We start from the raw sequence: 14,107 nt of genomic DNA, 5'->3' as shown, positions 1-14,107 counted from the left end.
TAATATACGGGGAAAAAAAAATAGCCATATGTACTATATGCACTCAAGCAGTAGAATAATGCTAAATTAATCACGCATATGTATACATTATTAGTAATCGAATATGAGAATTACACATGAAATGGCTCTTAATACAGAAGAAAAGTCCGAGACCACTTCATCACAGTTCAAGAGAAAAAAATATATATTTATGAACATACCAGCGGGCAGTTAATGTCTATGAAGTTTCTAAAAACAGAAATTAGTTCTCTAAGAATAGTTCTTACTTTAAGCAGAAGATAAGTGTCCCGAAAAATTATAAAAAATATTTTGGGGCTGCTAAAAAAATTGCTGTCCGTGGACTGGAGAAAAGTTGATCTTGCTACTTTATCATTAAAGTTGAAGGCCAAATTCAAGGTGTCGGGAACGCCGTGTGCTAGCTTGCTCAAGAGTCATTATTTCTGCTCTGGTGAGAACATCATATCATTGAGACTGCTGAAAAAGCTGTCAACAGCTTCCTGTGAAAGTTCCACTAACTCGGAAAAGGATGTAACCATGCATTCGTGTGCATGATTGTCTCCATTGACGTTTTGATTAGTATTGCTGACAGAAGGTCGTACCTGATCGATGCTGCTTTCATCTTGAACTTCACTACCCCTCAATCGTAGTGGTGAAGTTTCCACGAATGCCGTCATCAGGATTGGCAGCCGTTGAGGGCAGCACAATGCATGAGCCGTTACCGGATCCAACAATGTTTCTGCATCCATTGGCGCATCCGATTGTAGCGTCAGACAGGTGTCCAACACGCATTCTTCTCCGCACAGCATGCACCTTAATACAGGTAAAACTCATCGATGCCATATTGGTCGAAATGAAAGAAACCAAGTCATGTTCAGGTCTCTAAGCCGGGAAAGTCCCAGGATTTTTGAAATCCGGTCCCGGTATCCAATGGCTCGGATTGTTTCTTCCCTTGTCACAGGTGTTTTGTCTGTGACATGGTTTGCCATAACGAAATATAAGGACCAAGAATAGGATTCCTGCTATTAGTCCCAAAATGAGGGGAACTCCTCCAAAAATCGAATGGACGAAGTCTGGAAAAATACCCAGTATGGCTTTGAATGGTGTTAATGCCATCGAAAATACTGTCTTAAATACATTTGAGACTCCACTGGTATCAGAAATATTTAAGATTTCTTTCAGGATTTCTGCGAAATGTATGGGGGAATTAGTTGATAGCAATGAGTGAATCTCTGCAGTTGTCCTTGCGACTAGGAGATCATACGTTTCTTTTGATGACGTGAGCCTTGTCGGCGTCTGAGGAAGCACTGTTTTCATTCTGCTTAAAGTATTTACTCGAATAGAAGTAATTTTCAAGTTAGGCCATGCCCTTGCCTCCCTGTCTGGAAAGGAGCTGGGGAACAATAAGCGTCCACAGCACATGACCTTCGCAGTCGTACTTACGAGATAAGGAACCCCGGGCAGTAGACTACAACATCTGTGATCCACAATTAGAATGTAACTCCCGTTATAGAGTCTTTTAAAGAATGGTTCTATCTCTGTTGCAGGTGCGCCTAGCTGGTGACATGAAAGGTTATTTGAGTTCCCTTCACAGGCTCCATGCAAACTAATTCCATTACACAGAAGTGTACCGCTTAGTGACATCGCACAATTATTGCCACTAAGAAACACTTTCTGTCCTTTATTACTGACACATGCATGTGAATAGGGCAAGTTCCATGTTGTCTTAATGTACCCTTTTCCCAATTTTTCGTACATGCCAGCCTGAATATATTTTTGGCAGTATTGAAACCTGAAAGTCGATATTGGAATATTAACTATCCCATGTATTATCCATTCAATGACAGGTCGTTCTGACATTGTCAATGGTAATCTCTCGAGTTTCTCAATGCTCAGGATTGTATAAACAGCACCCTTCTGTGCCATACTGATTTGTTTATCAGTAAGGTTAAAGATATTGAATAGTGACGTTGTGTTGATTAAACGCCAAGGCACATAGCCTGAACGCAGATTTTGTAACGTCCAGCCAAGCTGTACAATAGAACGCAATTGAGACTGACTGTGTTGTAACAACAGTAAGTCTTGCGATATTATGTCGATTGCTGAAGACACAATACTGTCCAATGAAAAAATTCTGGAGGACAGAGTCATTAACCCATTGTCCACTACAGAAAGCGATTTTTCCAAATTAATACGGTCAATTTCCCGTATACTTTCTGCTGTCTCAATTTGAGTTATCTTCCAGGCCTCGTTGTAAGCTGCATATATAGAGGCTGCTATGAAGCGTTTTTGACGCTGTTTGCGCGGTCCCATAATGAAATCACGCAAGTCAGCACCATCAGTAAGTAAAGTTAGGTGTTGCTTAATTTCTGTCAGTGTGGAAGTTTTTAGCCATTGAAGGCAGAGTTTGCCCACACTGTAGGTGGTGATTATCCCTGGGTGTTGTCTTTGGGAATATCTAGGGTCTGGCCTGGTCAATTTGAACCCCTATGTTTTGTTCAGGAATCTGTCTTGACAGTTATTAGTATCTGTGGGCCAGATTAACCATTGTTTCCAATCAGGATGTGTTCTGTTTTGGTTTAATACATAGTTTACGTCTATCTCTTCATCTGTAGAGCTATTGCTGTTCATAGTTGGTTTTGGAATAGACGGTTTATTTAAGTCTTTGATTTTGGCTAATCCAAGACAGGTAGTTTGTTGAATAGTGTCATTCAAGAATATAATTTGTTCTGGGATCATGCAGGCTCTAAACAATGATTCTATACCTTGTACTTGCCATTCTTTTGTACCCCAAACACTTTTTACTTCACCATTTTTGTCCCAATAATCAAAACCAAATGTATTCATTTGTTCAAAAAATGAGTACGAATAAATCAATTTTGTGTTTGTAAGCATGGTTTTTGTTCCTGTCTTATTTGACAATTTGAAATAAAATGTTTCAGCATTACTTGTGTTGAACCCTGAAAAGTATGAATATTTGTCATAAAAGGTTCTTGAGCTTCCTTTTGGAGGGGTTGCACAATGTTCCCATTGATTATAATTTAAAACATTTCTAGGTTGTGCTGATTTATGTAAAAAATGGTTACCATAGTGGTTGTAGCAGTACATACTATCATAATTAGACGAACCCTGCAAATAATCATGTTTGGTAAATTTAGCAGACATCACTAGGTCAGACATCATGTCATTGATACTTTCAAAGTCCCAATCATCAGCAAATGAGTTTGGTTTTACAAAGTCACTTAACGAGATCTTAATTTGGTGTGGATATTTGAGGATTTCAACCGGACCATAAATTTCATAGTCAGTATTGTCCCATGCTACCCCACCCGGTATAGGATTGGCTGTGAAGTTGACTGAAGAAAGTTCTCTTTTCCTGACGTGTGAAGACGTGTGTGGCTTGAGGATCAAGTTGATTTTCTGGCTTGCTGTGTCCATTTTAGTATATTTTCCCTCAATGAAGCATCCCAAACATAGTATCATGATGAGCCAAAGTATAAGGATAAATACACCAAAGGACACCCAAAATTCAATCCATGGAGAAATCAGATAGGTTTCTTTCAGCTGTTTCAAAAGTTCCTTAGCTTTAGCTTTAAAAGTTTTTGTTGATGGCTGTGTCTTTGATTCACTTAGATCTTCAGAAGAATCTTCGAAGTTGATGAAGTAGCCGGATGCCGTTCTGTCTATTGTTCCAATTGCTTCAGGATTACTGTTTCTTGCAGCTTCAGCATATTCATTCGTTACTTCATTGTAGGTTGGTGTGTCTCTACTAAATTTTTTTATTTGGGTTTTCAGAGGTGTGAGTTCCATTGCTTTGTTGCATAGTCCTTGTTGTTGTTCTGTAGGCGTTTCGAATGTGATTAGCCTTTTAGTTAGCACCTCTGTACTTGTAGCAAACCTCGGTGTTCTACTACTTATCGGGAGTCCACTTGGCCTACTGTTTGTTATCGGCCACATGATTGTGGTTTTACCAGGTCGATGGATACAACTCGGTTCTCCTTTTTACCAGCAAGTGGCGGTAGTACAACTGATCTTGTCCCGTTGATGGACAAGACAGGAACTGCTTTTCTGTAAGAAGGCCCAAATTCCTTCTTTACCGCGATTTTTTCTCTGACCAGTTCCCCGATTTTTGGAATCCAGACAGGTCTTGCTGGGACAGGTGGTGGTTCTTCAGTGGTTGTTGGCTGCTGTTTCAACTTTATGTTGCTCAGGTCTTTTCTTGTTTCGTTTAAGTCCTGTAAAATAGCCAAACGATTTTTGATATCAAAGCTTTTTTCTTTCACCACTGAAGTCTGACTGTCAAGATCTAAGACTAGCATCCTAGTCCCAAACAATAATTCGTACGGACTGAATCCCTTCAGAGAATTTCTTGGCAAGTTGTTTAGACTACGTTGGACACTTATTAGATGTTTGACCGACCCAGCTCCCGAACCTAATATCCTTTTTGTTATAGATAGCTTTATGCCTTGGTTTTTTCTTTACACCATCCCGTATCCCTCAGGAAGGAAGTGAGAAGAATCCCGCTTCGCTATGCTCATTTGGCCGTGCTTCCCCACAAGCTTGAGGGCTAAAGTGAAAACATTGGTCAAACGTAGCATGCTCCTAGCGTATATGCCATTTAGACTCGCAAATCTTTGTATAACAGTCCCGACGTCAGCCGAGTGCTTTGGTCTACATTATAAGTGGAAACTAGTCTTTATTTGTTAATGGGACGCATTATTCACACTGGTTTCACTGATTATTGTTTAGCCCTTATTGAGTGAAACGCCATGGTATTACCCCGTTCCTCTCGCCGCTGCGATCTCTGTTGCAGCCCGGGCATTTTTTTACAAAAATGTGATGCTGCAGGCTCATGCCTGGCCACCAGTATACTGATTGTAATTCTTCCAGAGAATCTTTTAGTTTGAGGTGTCTGAGACCCTCGCCCATATGTGCGTCTGCTATTAACAAAGTTCTCCTGTCCATGTTTGGAATTACTCTATCCCCCACTCCAGGGATTCGAGCAAAAGGAACGGAGTTCGCATCGATTATGTATGTATATTTGAGTGGGTAACTGATCGGTAATGCTGAGCAGTCGCCTTTTGATGACGTTTTCACCGCCAGCACTGTCTCACCGTCAATGTATTTCACTGTACGCTTTTTCCTGGCTACGGAAGCCGATTTAGTTGCTACCGCTGTGGCTGTCTCAGCCAATGAATTCCCTGCAACGTGAACGCCATCACGCTGATGACTCAGTGAGTGTATCACGTAAGTCTTTGGTAGTTCTTTCTGTAAAAGAACTACTTGTTCCCAAAGCAGTTTTTGCTTTATTGTTGCACCTGTGTCATCTTTGTAACCGTTTTGAATCCATTTCTGTAAATCGCTGTTATATGATTTGACGCAGTAATATGAATCGGACACTATGAGTGTCGGGAATTCGCGATCTGCATTATCTAGCGCCATTTTCAATGCTATTATTTCAGTCTGTTGTTCTGAATTTGTTTCTAGTGAGTGTGTTTTTGTTAATAGAGGTCTTAGTATACCTCCGCGCCACACTTCTTTTGTAATCTCACATGTGGGGTTGTATGCTTGTTCTCCCCAAACGGATGGTTGAGCATGTCCGTCTGTATAGATTACACAAGCGTACTGTCGTAATGGCAGAATGTCGATTGGCAGAGGGAATATTCTTTCATATTCTAGATATTTTAGTTCCTCTAGTTCTGGATCAAAGTAGTATTTTACTTTATCCATTGTAATTGAATTCACCCATTGTATCCATTCCGGATTCAATGCTGTTGTTGGTAAATTAAACGGGGTTGTTAATGCCTCAAAGGCTGATTCTGCTGTTCTGACTGTGATGTGTCTACCGTCAGCTTTATCTTTTTCTTTAGCTATTGCGGTTTGAACTGCATGAACAATGTTTTCTTTTATGTTGAATTTCTTTTCAGCTTCTGTGTACAAGTGTGATTTGAATGCAATTGGTACCTTTTCTCCCTCATTAGAGGTCAGGTATGTGAATCCGCATCTTCCTGGGATGACTCGAATCACAAGGTTGCGTGTGTTATCACGTGTTTCTAATTTTGTTTTAATTAACATATCTGTTTGTAAGGATCTCAGAATTTCTGTGTGTTTTTGAGTCCAATTGGTTTTTTAAAAATCTGGTTTTATTAGATCATAAAGGGGTTTGACCCTTTCTGCGTAATTTGCAATGTATGTTCTTCTGAAATTTAGGAATCCTAGAATTGACTGTAGGTTTTTTAGTGTTCTAGGTGCTTGGAGTACGGCACATTTCTCTAGGAAATTGTCAGCCAGGCTTTTGCCTTCACTTGATAATTCATATCCTAAAAACAGGACTGTTAGATGGGCAATTCTAGATTTTTTAAAGTTGAATTTGTAACCCTCTGCCGCGAACCCAAGTATTATGGTGTTCACTCTCTTCAAGTGAGTATCCAAGTCATCGTCTGTTAGGTTTATGTCGTCGACATACGATAATGCTTCGTCATCATAGGTTTGTAGTAACTCTGTTACCCTCGCTGAGAATAATCCTGGGCTGTTCTTGTACCCCTGGGGTAACCGACAGAATTGTTTTTGAGCGCCATTTATTGAGAACGCAGACAAGTATCTGCTCTCTGGTGCTATATTCTGACAAAATAATCCATTAGAGATGTCTAATGTTGTTTTGTATTTTTTGCGCACTATGTTATTCATTAGTGCAGCACTATGTGAGTTTTGTACTGCAAAAGTTTTGCAACATGAGTTAAGGTGTCTGTAATCCAAAACTAGACGATATGAATTGTCTGGTTTGGAGACAGGAAACAAAGGGTTGTTCATTTGTGAGGTGCAAGTTTCAATCACCCCCTGGTATTCAAGTTGATCTAGAATTTCTTTTACCTGTTTTTTAGCTTCTTGCTTAATTGGGTACTGCCTTTGTGCAGTCGGTTGTGATTTTAACTGGATTTTGTGTGGAGGAGATTCCTCATCCCATCCCACATGATTTTTATATAAAGCAGGAGCCTGAGCTACTGCCCACTTTCTTGCAAGTGTATATTTTTTATGAATTGGAATATGATTTGAGAAGGCAGGCATAATTATTTCTTCGCCATGTGGGCACTCCCTGACAAACTCTGGTGGCCAGTCTTTTTCAGCTAGAAGGATGTCATAGCCCTTGGAGAGATTATCCCAAAAAAGGCCCCTTATTTTTCTAGTCTTATCCCCTTCTATACGTAAAGTTATTTCATATATTTTGTGAGGTTTGCTAACTCTGGTGTCTGCAGTTTCCACTTGAATGTATTCATTCGTGTCCACTGTCTCCAGATGAATCATAAGGACTTTGCGAGCTATGCTCACTTCTGCTGCGCTGTCTAGCATTGTCTGAGCCCATTCTCCGTTTTTCAGTTGTGTCCTCAGTATTCTCGGCATTGTTGATTACTTTAATACTGGCTACCTTCTTTTTTGGAAATTGTAATTTTTTATTTGGATGAGCAGGTTCCTTGTCTTTGGACTTGACGTGCTCTTCCCTGTGTTCTGATCGTCCTCTTCTTTCCGATTTCTGCGAGGAAGTCTGAAAAGATTGAGAGGGACGTGTATCATTATCTTGATATCTATCAGGTTTCTTTATATTATCCCTATTTCTAAGGTTGTATTTTTTCACAGAGGGCTCCATTTGGGAAGACTTGCGTCCTTGGTCAGGAGATCTTTCTCTCCGCCGAGGAGACCTTCCTCTGGTCTGGAATCTTTTTTCTTTTGGATTGGATTGTTCGTTTCCATCCCAGTTCTTTTTTTGACTGTTTAGATTATTTTTAATAAATATTTTTTCAGGACGTTCAATTAGTTGGGGCTTCACTGGTATTCCACCCAAACTATCTCTACCTAGTTCTTCATAGGATTTTTCTATATTTCTGGCAATTTCAGCTGGTTGGTCAGCTATATCTGTCTCTTTTAACCTCTGGCGGATCGCCACATTCGCTGCTTCTCCTTTTATGTTGGCTAGTAATATTGCCGAGACCTGCTTGAAGTCTTTTAGTAGTTTCATACCGAGAGTTAAAGCGGGTTCTGGACCATATTCATCTTGAATTTGTTTTAGCACATCTGGTATTACTGACATGGATGGTACACCATGTGTTTTTGTGTATATGGAAGCAAAGACTGTACCCCAAGTGTCACAGTCCTCCACGTGTGGTGCGATTCCCATTGGAAGACAGATAGTCAGAATCCTGTGTTTATCCACAGGGGTGGTGTCTGGAAACACCGCCTCTATTTGGGTGATTTTCTGTGCTAACCAGAATGGTATTTGTTCCCGTTTAGCTGGTACTTTACCTAGGCAGGACTGTATGTTCTGTGGTGTAATTTTATTTGTGTTCCCCTGATGTGGGGTCTGCTGTGGAATTTTAACTACAGGTTGGATGGTTGAAGTCCGCATTACATATTGGACTAGTTGTCTATATATTTTAATTAATTGTTTTAGTTGTACTAAAACATCTGCTGCAGACATTCTTTCGATGTCTGGATGTGGTGTGTATCCGGCTAGGACCGGCCATGTTGCTCCTGGTCTACCTAATGGACCGAGCCTGGTGATGTGATTATTATGTTTTAGGGCGCCATTAAACAAGAGCAGGTGCTCTTGGAATCTGAGTGGTACTTCCACCTCCTCGAAAGGAGTGTAGGTATCCGGTGGTTCCTCTATTTTATAATAGTGGAACTCTTTTGTTACAGCGTTTGCTGCTGGAAAGTTTATCCATGAATAGAATACCTCTGTCTGCCGATATTCGTGTGCCTCAATTACGAATATGACTGTACCCCCTCTTGGTGTCAGTCCATTGTCTATAAGTTTTAACGTTATAGATCTTCTTATGTTGACCGGGATGAGTTTTATATCCGGGTCTGCTTCTTGCATAGTATTATCAGCTTCTATTAGTTCAGCTGCTAATCTAGCTCTCTCTCTTTCTTCATCACTGTCTACCATTTTACCGACAGGAAGGTTTTACCGTTTGTTTGCAGATCAGGTTTCTTATGGAAACAAAGATTAGATGCACAATATTTTGGAACAGTGTATCCTTCAACGTTGATTGAACCAAGAACCATACATAGGAGTTCCCTCCTGCGAGGTTTGGCGGATTTTACCTCTCGCCCACTCCAGACGTCTTTGGAGTATTATGGGAGAAGAGGAGTCTGAGTGAAAAAGCACGACTGAGTTACTCTAAAGTCTTGCGTTAGTTTTATCGCCTTTCCAAACGTTGGGCGCCATGTAGTGTAGTTCCTATTATCCCAATAGGCTCTGCGCATTGGAATAATACCTCCAATAGTATAGACCTAGACCAGACGTTAACTAGGTCTTCTACTGTCGATATTAGACTTAAAGTTTTGGGTTTGCCAGCTAGCTCAGAGTTCACTAGAAACTTTCTCGAATAGGCAAGGAGGAGTTGGACATCCCTGGGTAGACAAGAAGGGATTTAGTTTCTGACAACCATAGAACATGACAACTTTGCTCTCCCCTAATCAAGAGTGTATCTCTAGAGTCGTGTGAAAACAAAAGACAACTTATTTTACTCAGTCAGTACGTGCATTCTTAGTTTCACCAGTTTGTAGAGAAAAGGAAGAGACGGGCGTGTTCAATAAAAGATGTTATTTATTGATCAGTCTCTTTTCTCGTACAAGAGAAATGGATCGATATTATCGCAATACTTATGGTTAAGTAAAGTGCATACAATAAAAGCAGAATTATAAAATAATACTGTAAAACATTTATATGGTTTCTAAGCCATATGGTGGTTTAAAATGGATAAAATAGATACATACATATAAACTTTTGACTAATCGTACTCAACTGGTGCTTCTAACTACGCCTACCCCAGTGTACCTGATCTAAGCCTAATACGTGGGCGGTAAAAGAAAGTAGCAGTTTAAGTTAAGTTTGTTTTGCCAAGTGACTGACTCAAGAATTCTCTGCAAGGGGTTATTCAGTTCTGTACCTTGAATCTAGGATGGTTGAGGGATGGTATCTCTCGTCTGAGGTCTCGATATTCCAGGCTGCCTGTAAGGGCTGCTTGGAAGCGCCGGAGCTGGATTTTCTCGGCAGGAGAAAGCAGCGTCTCGTTCTCAGCGCGTCAGGAAGGCGGGGCTGCGCCAGCGGGGTCCGCTCTGTGTTGGGCTTCGGCAAGTCTGGCTGCTCCGATCTCGTCACCACCGCGTGTGTTTGCTTAAGGCAATATCGGTAATATTTATACCTGTAAGGTGCCGAGATTGACGTAAGGATGGACATAGATACGTCAATAAGGATGTCATACGAACTGGTCGTTAGCACATTCTTTTGCTGAAGTTCTCGGTGAAATCAAAACAATGGCCGCAGGGTTTTTCCCAGGTTGTCATAGGTTTGATTTGTTTTGAGAACTCCGTATGCCTTATCAGAGGCTGGAGGAATATTGCTTTGCCTAATTAGATGGCAAGCGTTATGACCTAATCAGATAACGCGCTCCTGTGCCGTGGTCTGGCGTAATCAGATAACGGTTTCTGCATCATGGGATGGCTGCTAGTTAACTTGTTAACCAGAATAGGGTCAGGAATAGGGGGATCGATACAGAACCTATAGGAATACATCACAGCAGTATGGCAAGCACCATCTCCTCCCATGGTGTGAATGTCTCTGGTGGAATGGGAAGGCAACCACCAGTCCTATCAGCCAGCTCCCGGTTCTTGCTTCTCCTCTCTTTGACAACCCTCTTGAGATCATGCCACCACTTCATGATCTCCTTCTTGGATCGTGGGGTGGTCCCTACTGCATTGACCCTTTGTACTATCCTTTCCCACATTTGTGTCCTTGTGGCTAATGGTGTCTGTTGGACCAGGATACCAAACAGTTGTGGTTCCACTCTGACTATCTAATTGACCATGATTGTCAACTCACTCTCTGTGAATTTGGTCATTTTCTGTGATGCCATGGTGTGTGGTGTTTGAAGTGTTTGTGAGTGCAGAGGTGTGGGGGATGGGTGGGGTGTTTTTGTGTGAGGTGTATTATGTGCTGGGGGATTGTTGGTGTTGGTGTGATGGAGGTGATGGTGGTGGTGGTGGGTGTACTGTGTTGTCTTGCCTCTCCTGTCAGGTTTGGTGTTTGCCCTTCTCTTCTGGAGTGTTGCAAAGGATTGTGGTCAGTGAAGGGGCTGGTTTTATACTCAGCTGTGTGGGTGTGTCCTACTGGGGTTTTGCTGTCAGCTGTGTTGTGGGAGTTGTCCTGGAAAATGTATGTTTTTGTTTGGCATTTATTTATTTTATTTGTAAGTGTTTTGTGTATTTGGGGGGCATGGCTACTTTTATGTGTGCAATGTTTACCTTTGTTGTGGTGTTTTTGCATCGTCTGCCATGTTTTGTGAGGATCGTCCGCAGCGGTGGCCATGCTGTAGCTCTCCCGCTGGCTCTCCCATTCAGTGCAGTGTGCGACCGCGGCGGTCGGAAACAGCGGTTCGTACCGCTGGAACATTGGGGATATACTAATTTCCATTGTGGTGTCTCCACTTTGCTTGCGGCGGGTTGTAGCTTTTCCGCTGCTTTTCCAACCATTTTTGGACGTCAGCGCCCTCGTAGGGCGGTTTTTGTTGGCCCACTACTGCCGCGATCAGTCTTTTTTGGCGGTTGTTCCTAATTTGGCGGGCAGTTTATCCACGGACCTGGCGGGCTGTTGTTTCCCGACTCCATGGCGGAAGGTGAGGTTTTCCGACCGCCATCCTAATGGGGCCCTAAGTTCCTTGATTTTCTGAGGAATAATATTGCACAAAGAAAATACCAATACCGTGGGGTGTAGTATTTGTGAAATACGGTATTAAAACATTATTTTAAGATCTACCCTTCTTGATGGGGTCTCAAATTGCAATATCGCATGTTTCTCTCATTACAAGGTATAAAACTTTAATGATGCAGTATTTTACATGTAATGTAATTTTAGCAAGTCTTGACTGGTGATAATTGTGCAGGGTTGAACCTGTGAGGTGCCTTAATTACCGCAGGGCTCAGGTTGCTGCTGGCCCTGTACTGAGCCCCTCTTTGTCTAGATAAAGTAGGGTTATACATACTTCTTGTCAGTGGCAAAAATGATAAAGGAAGGAATCAAGGAGAGCACTTTCTGTGGCTCTAGTGATCGGAGAAATACTTGAGAGTCTGAGCTACGTAGCAAGAGAAATTAAACAGAATGTATTGTATTGTCGCATTTGTGCAGTGCTTACTATCCCCATGGTGAGAACTATATAAAAAGGCACCGTGAATTCCGGGGCAGCCTGACCTACGTCCCCCATAACCAACAATTCAAACAAATTAAATTCTTTGTCCTACATCGGGCCTACCTTACTCCAGCCCACATCAACAGGTTCTATTGCTGCATAAATGCGGCTTGTCCCCGCTGCCGGCAGTTAGATGCCGACATTCTACATATGCTTTGGTGTTGCCTGTCCTGACTGACTATTGGAACAATGTGATGGTCACCCTCACAACTTGCACCTCCCGCACGATTCCCCCTACCTGGGAGACCCATGTGCTGCACCTCTTCAGTAGAAACAAAAAATATAGAGCTGCCATACAATTTCTAGACCTGGGTCTAATAGCGGCCAAACGCTTGATCACAAAGCTATGGAAATCCCCTCTGTCGCCCCACCCACTTGCCTGGCACTGATCCCTGCTTAACTGGGGTGTGGCGCTACGTAGAGAGGACCTGCTTGGCGTTCATATGTTCCCCCCACCCACCAGTGGGACACAATGGTTTGCTAACTCCAAGGGATGGTCACTGACTGACTGGGTCGTTACTCAGGGTATATCCCCAGCAGGTGGGAATGTAGAGTAATACTACCACCGAGCTGACTTAGCCCTTCTGTCTCAGAGCTTCATTGTCACCAGGTCCTGGCAATTTTTAACCCCCCAGCTACACTAGATGGGGAACTCTGTTTACTGTGTACTACTCACTGACCGCCGAAGAAAGGAACTTGATCTGGGCTGTCCGCAGCAGTTGGAGAATATCGTCACCTTTGTCCCCAGCTTTGACCCCTGCTGGAGTTGCTTGATTGCAGCTTGTTCTCTCCCCCGCCGCCGCTGCCTATAATCATCTAGGGCGCGGCCGCTGTGTGGGGAGACCACGACAACCAGAAGCCCCTGCAATCCCGTGGATGAACACGCCCCCTCGCGCCCGGTGGCGCTTAAATTGCAGCCTGCCCTCCCGCGTCGCGGGCCGTGCGCGGGCACAGCCGGGCCAAGCCCGGGCAAAGGGCGGGCCGTCTGTGGCCGTCAGGGGCTGGCAGAGACTGGACTGGGCCACCCCCCTTACATCTGCCCATCGTGACTCTGAGAGTAAGCTTACAGCATCCTTCCTCCGCCCGCACGCTATATGGGTGACTAACTGTGGTTTTGCTCATTTTTATTTTGTTTTATTTTGTTCTGCTTCCGTATTTCGGGAGTTAGTTCCCAAGAATCATTTCAGCCCGCCTTAGTCAGGGCAGAAACTCTGTGGCGGGCGGCTCCATTAGAGGGACACTGGATCTCTACATTACAAAGGCCGCTTCGGCGCTGGAACGAGAGATAGCCATCACCGAGCGGTGCCTCTCCTTAGAACCCCTCTACAATAAGCGTCCATCTCTGGGACATATTGAACAGGCAATTACATCGCCAATAGGGGTAACCCCCACAGATTCAATTAGGGACTTAAGTATCCCCAATCAACTACGAGATTCAATAGGTTCTACGGTATGCTCAAGGGACATTAAGAGACATGACTCTAACATCACCATAACGTCTGAGTCTGCATCAGATTACCTCATATCCACACCTAAACCTCCCCTTAAACATACCAAGAGGAAAAAATCCCATAGAAAATCCGCGGCTATTGGACAGATAGTAAAAAGAAGTAGGCGCGGGGGCACTGAGCTTGTTAAGAACGGCACAGATATATCAATAGTCACATAAAAATACCAAAAAGAGCCCAAAACCAGCCCCAAAAAAGACCATCCGGGATCATTTTCAGCCACCAGTACCCCCTACCACGGACTTAATGGGAAATATTGAGCAATTGATGAAATCTCTCATATTACCATTAATTGCGAGGGTCAAAAAGATTGCAGAGCAACTCGCTTCCCTTGAAATCTTAACTTCCACTAATATAGAA

The sequence above is a fragment of the Lissotriton helveticus genome, chromosome 11 (assembly GCF_964261635.1).
Source record: "Lissotriton helveticus chromosome 11, aLisHel1.1, whole genome shotgun sequence".
Taxonomy (NCBI): domain Eukaryota; kingdom Metazoa; phylum Chordata; class Amphibia; order Caudata; family Salamandridae; genus Lissotriton; species Lissotriton helveticus.
Note: the sequence above shows the minus strand (reverse complement) of the source record.